Genomic DNA, 6,777 nt, shown 5'->3' with positions numbered 1-6,777 from the left:
GCGTAATTAATCTCTTTTTTTTTTTTTTTTTTTTTTTTTTTTTTTTTTTTTACATTCAAACATGCTCTTTTACCTAACAAAGATGTTGTTCTTAAAAGATTACAAAGTTGTGCAGAAAATGGAAAAAGATTGGGGATATGATAATTAAGGCAGCCTAGAATTTTATAGATATGGTGCCTAATGATTAAAGTATGCATCTAGAGGAATTCTTCGATCTTCTTGCATTCATTCATTCATATCAATCGTCATGCATGCTTCAATTCAACCGTTTGAGTTAGCAGCCAGACCGGACACCGACAGATCGGCAAACATTAATTTAATGTATTATGTAGTTGTTTCCATGTCGCTGTACCCATCCAGGATTGAAAGAGACCCATCCGCCGTTGATTCGGACCAAATGCTACGTGGCGATCATCACCAACTACCTATAACGCAAGAGCTTATGCCCTATATATGCGCCAACTGCTCTATAATTTATATTGTCAACTCCTTCCCATATTAATTACACGCAAATACATATTCGTAGTCCATAATCTAACACTTGGATAACTCAATATACTCTTCTCCCATACATAATGTAGCTCCTTCTAAAAAATTATTTTAAAAAAATTATAAAATAATATTATTCTTTAAAAAACATAATACAATGTTATTGGATGGCTTTTCAATTGTACCTTCCATGTTTATAATATGCAATAACGGATTTATGAACATGTACTAGTGATTTATGAACCCATACCAATAACTTAGCTTCATGCAGTAATTACTTTATGAATTTACACTTTTTCAGTGTAGTGATTTTGTGAACTTACAATAATGACTTTTAAATATGTAATAGTAATTATATGAATGTGCCTTTTTGAATTTGCAATAGTGATTTTATGAACTAACATTAGCAGCTTTATAAAATGCAATAATGATTTTATGAACTTATACTAGCTAGTGTATGTAGTGACTTTATGAAACTAGAGGAATAGTTTTATGTACTAGTAAATTCATTAATTTGTTTAATATATTGATATGGGTTTTATGTATATAATAAAAAAATTATTATTTTTATTCATTAAACATTTTTACCGCGCATTGCACATATTTGCAACTAGTCATAATACACAAGCATAAAAATTAAAATTTATTTTCACCGATAAACCTAAATCCAAAGAATGTTTTTAATAAAGCATCCATTGTATATATTTATAAACACTTACAATTGTTGAGAAGTCATATTCTATGATTGCACACAATTAAAAAAAGAAAAAGATAATTTTTTTTTGTGTATTATATACAATATATATATATATATATATATATATTGTGTTATAGCTCTGACTCCCTATTTAAAATTTCAAACTCTACCACTGCTATTGCATAGTATGGCCAACTTGAGTTATTAAAATGCCATTAAATAATTAATTAATTATTGTATAATGTTGTGTTGTTAATTAATGATGCATGCATGGATGACAAATTCTTCTTTGGTGTGGTTGGGAGGCAACCTGCGGCGCAAGGCGATTTTAATGACCATTACAAGATTGGACCGACATGAATATATTAAGCTCATTTTTTCCTTTTCCTTTTTCTTTTTTTCTTTTCAGTTGAAAAAACATTAAATGTCAAATTAATAATGAGTATATATTAAAATGTACGTTGATAATGAAAGCTCTAGATTATTATGTAATAATAATAATAATAATAATAATAATAATAATAATAATACTACTACTACTACTACTGTTCGGATATAGTTAACAAAATTGTAAACCAACTTGATTGAATTGGTGTGAGTGGTTGTGCACTCTCGTCACTCATCTCTTAAGAGAGGTTCCTCCTACAATTAAGGCTGTTTAGGACACCTTGTGGTCTAACAAAAACAATATATTGTATCATTTTATTTTATTAATTGAATAATAATTTTATTAAATATAAAGTATAATCAAGGATATAATGAATTTTTATAATAACAAAAAAATAATGATGATAATGTCAATAGATTGTTCAACTTCCAGGACAAATTATTTGACACGAAATATCAACACTTGCATTATTTAATGTTTCTATAACAATTTGTACGAATTTGAAGATCATATAAATTAGCATACATTATGGATCAAGTCAACTGTACTGTTCAAATAAGTATATAAATTAAGTCCATCTTATCATAGTAAAATTGAGTTTTGGTATACAAGTGACAATTATCTCTTTTAATGCCTTCATAAATAAATCATAATAATTATTGATTTATTAAAATAAATATTACTATTTTTTGAGTACTACCGACACAAAGAGCCAATATCGCTTCCATTAAGACTCAAACTCACCCCTTTCATATGGGAGTGCAACCAGGTGTCACTAGACCACAAGGATTTGGCATTACTATTTAAAATCAAATAAGCTTAATTACAAACAATAACATTGTTATTATAATAAAAAATAAATTAATTATTAATAAAAATTTATAAAATCTTTCAAAAAAAGTATAAAACAAAACTTACAAATATGGGAGGAATAATTATTTTTTTTTACTAGGAAAGAGAAATCAAAAGATATACTTCAAAATGCGATACAAAATATGAGACATAATTAATTGGATAAATGGTTTTGAATATAAAACACATTATAAATCACACATTTTCTATATTGACATTATAAATATCTTTTTCTTTTTTTTCATGTAAATTAATTAATCAAGTTGTTTTCAAAAAAAAAATTAATCAAGTTAAATAATTCTTTAAATTTGTAATTCATTATAAAAGCTAAAGAAAACACATGTTATAAATTTAAGTATTAAATTACTATTATAGAATGTAGGAAAATTTATATTATAAGTGTAATCAAGATGTCTAATAACAATGAACAGATACTACAATGTAATAGAGTCAGTTGTATTCAAAAAAAAATTCATTTTTTGCAGAGACAATAATAATTGGGATAGTCAATAATATTCGATATGCAATAGTAGCATTTGGAAAACAATTCATATGTTTCAATGAATTCAATATACTCACTGCTCATATATTTTCTTTCGATAAAATCCCTTTAAGCAATCTCTCAGTAAACTATATATACATATACGGAGTAATTTTTTCTAAATATGGGGCCCTTAAAAATTGGAGTCTTGTGCAATCGCTCATGTTAGACCTATTGAGAACTGGCCTAACAATTATACTCATGCTCGGGGATTTGGCATATAAGGCCTTCCCCAAAAGGGGGTTTTTTTTTTTAGTTTTTTCATACCTCAAAATTGGTGAGGAGTGTTTTTAACAAATGGAAAGAGGTGATTTTGGTGTGTTTTTTCTCCTGTAAGCTTGGGTTCTTAAGCTGACGTGGTGGGCCCCAGGTGAGAAGAGAACTGTGCCTCACTGTGCGTAAGGTGCAGTTCACGCGCCCGCCTGGGCACGTAAGTCACATTTTTTGTAAAGTTTTTTTGTTTTGTTTTATTTTTTATTTTTATTTTTTTCCTCCACCCTCATTTTCTCTTTCCTAATCATACTTATAAAAACTTCTCAAAAATTACACTCATGTTTAACTATTGATGAAGGCCTAAGGGGAGCATATATATATATATATATTAAAAAGAGGTTACGGTTTTTACTTTTTAGCGGTGTTTCATGATTGTTAAGTGTACCGTAGACGTCAGAACAAACCTGGCAGTACGTGGTTTAGATTTGTTATTGTAGCCGGCTAGCCGTGTTGGGCGCGTTTCGTGAACCTGACTATAGACTTTTACACAAGTAGTTGACTTTTACAAACCCCATAAAATCTTAGTCAAAACAATAGTACTCCGTACGAATATTTATAAAATTATCTATACATACACACTTACATAATCTATATGCAATATACATACCTCTTAGGAAACAGAGCTTACTATATTTGACCATATAAAGGTACCATTGATTTTTATTTTTTATTTTTAAAGAAAGGCATATATTAATTCAAATTCGAAGATAAGACGTTACAAATGATAAGAGGGGATTAGAAAGTCACTTTGTACAACTAGACATAAAAACGAACTGCTTAGTTAACTCATGGACTGTCCAATTCGCAAATAGTTTAGCAAAAGTTACAAACACATAAAAAAATTCCTCAATAAGATTTTTTTTTTATATGTCTAATGACTAAATAAAAATAAGAGTTTCCTTCAATGGCATTTAAGCTTTGAATCACTAAGGAGATAATCGGTATATGATCATAATAAAGCTCCTTCATCTAGCTTAATGTTTCCCTCACTGCTATAGCTTTTTTAATTTGTTAAAATTTTGCATAATTGGAAGAGAGATTGACGAGAGAAAACAAAAATTCGAATTATTGTGTACTATTTTTTAGGAAAAAAAAAAAGTGATTAAGGTGAAGCCAATCGCACGCTTAATGGTGTATGTCTTTCCCGCGCCATCTAAGTAGGATGGTTGCTAAATTGATTTTTATTTCTCTCTCCAATGCTAAATGGCGTGTTTAGTTGACATGAATTGAATTGTAATTACAACACAATTCTTTGAGTCTCCAATTATAGTGTTTAATTGTAGACAATTGTAATTCTCTCAATTTGTTGGATTAGAACTCAGGGACATCCCCTAATAATTCGAATTCAGTGTTGAATTTGGAGAAAATTTTGATTGTCAAGATATTTTTGCCCTACTTGTCAAGTTGGCCTACGCTAGTATTCATCATTGCACGCATTGTTAAGTTACAAAGAAAGATTAATAATAATAACAATAATAATAATAATAATAATAATAATTATTATTATTATTATTATTATTACAACACAACGGCATTTAAGTTATTATATCACTTATTCCCTTTTAATTCTCTGTAATTATATTCTTGCATACCAAACAATGTAATTTGAATTCCTATTTTATTCCACTTTATTCTTTTCCGACCAAATTACAATTATTTTCCTTTTAATTCATTCCTTCCAATCAAACGCCCCGCCTGTCTATTAAAAATCTCTTTTTGAGTTTTTACCACTACAACTCTAAGAGCAAGAATAATGTAGCTTTTATAATAGTAAATAGAGTTTCATTTTAATTCAAAAATTATTTATTATTAGCAAATAGAGATTCTAAAAGTCATTTTTATACGATCATAATATTGTTAACTATTAAAAATAATTAAGGTGCAATATATTTTGAAATTTGAAAAAAATAAAATTAAACGCATTCATTTAGTTTTATCAAATTATAAGGTAATCACTATCCTTTTGTTTGGGCGACGAGTGAAATCTATAGCCATCCAAGGGTGTTTAGTGGGTAAATTCCGCTATTGTGAACTGCAAACCAAACAAGGCCCTGTTTAGAATGTATAATTAATTGATAATATTAGCTGATTGTAGAAAAATGTTTGGTAAATTAGCTGTTATAATTTATTTTCTCTAATGACTAATTGAAAAGGTTGCTTTAAGTAGCATTTTGAAATGTATTATTTTGGAGTTACAAAAAGTTTATTAACCAATACTTATATTGATTTTTTAACCAATTCAAACAACTAATAATGGTCAAATAGGCCAAAATTGACTGATAGACTAATTATTTACCAAACAAGACCAAGAGATGTAAAGCACTCTATGAATATATTTTGTGACAGGCTCAACGAAATGATGTTGGCAAGAATCAAGCTCCCTTAATATTTTTAACATATGATATTGTTGTTGCTGATAAAGAATATTTTTTTTTCTAAAATTATATATTTAAATATTATAATAATAAAAAATAGTAACCATAAAAAAGTCACCCCAAAAAGAAAGGAGCTTATATAGAAAGGGACAAGGGGTAAAGCTTTTATGGAAATTTTATATTTTAGGAAAATTCTTACCTTAAAGAAATGTTGCAATGCTGCATTCCCTAAAAAATGTTTTTTTTTTTAATATTTACTCTTGACACATCCTTATTTTATTTGGATTTTATTTTTAATTCATGATGGGCAGATGAATTTACAAATGCTAAATAAAAATAAATAATGTTTACTTTTAAAGATAAATAATACGGCATGTTCAAAGTGAATCATGTGTTCAAATAACATAACTAGTTGAGAATGTTCTTGTTAAGTTGTCTCTTGGTCATGATAATAATTTAAAGTGCATGAAGCCCCACTGAAATCTCGGTAGAAAGTGTTCCCCGATGATCACATGGGTAATGGGTGCAGTATTTCTTGATCTAAAAAGTATCAAGTTTTTTGTTCTTTTTTTTTTTTTAATAGCCCCTCATTGTTAATTAAAATAACAGCAATAATAACGTCACATTATGGTACTTCGTATTAAAAATAATTTTAAAAATAAGCCAAAAAAATATTTAACTTGACCAATGAATAGTAAGCATGTCAAATAAGACTACAAGAATACTAATTAATTATAGTAATGAAAAATAACATTTTTATTAATATTATAAAATTTTCTTATATCAATAACATCATATACTATCCATATTTCTTTTGACAAAAAAAAAAGTTTATGGAATATTCATTGTCAAAGAAAGAGACTATGAAACGAGCAAAGCTTTCTTGCGTTATTCCAAGAAAAAAGTAGTTCAAAAATTTAAAGCTTTGAACGGATCAAAGTAACCACCTCGTGCGTTTGAAACTTATATAATCCCAGTCATGATTTCCTTTTTCATTTATTTTTCGCGTTCCCATTTCAACAATTTGCCAGAAACTTCTCTGTAAAATTGTGTGTAGGGACAAGAATTCAAATAACAGTGTATTGTTTCCCAGTCCACGTGCTGTTTGGGTACTTCAAGGTCTCCTTAGACTCGGCATTTTTTTTTCCTTATTTTAAGATTT

Source organism: Ipomoea triloba, chromosome 3, assembly GCF_003576645.1.
Source record: "Ipomoea triloba cultivar NCNSP0323 chromosome 3, ASM357664v1".
Lineage (NCBI taxonomy): Eukaryota > Viridiplantae > Streptophyta > Magnoliopsida > Solanales > Convolvulaceae > Ipomoea > Ipomoea triloba.
Note: the sequence above shows the minus strand (reverse complement) of the source record.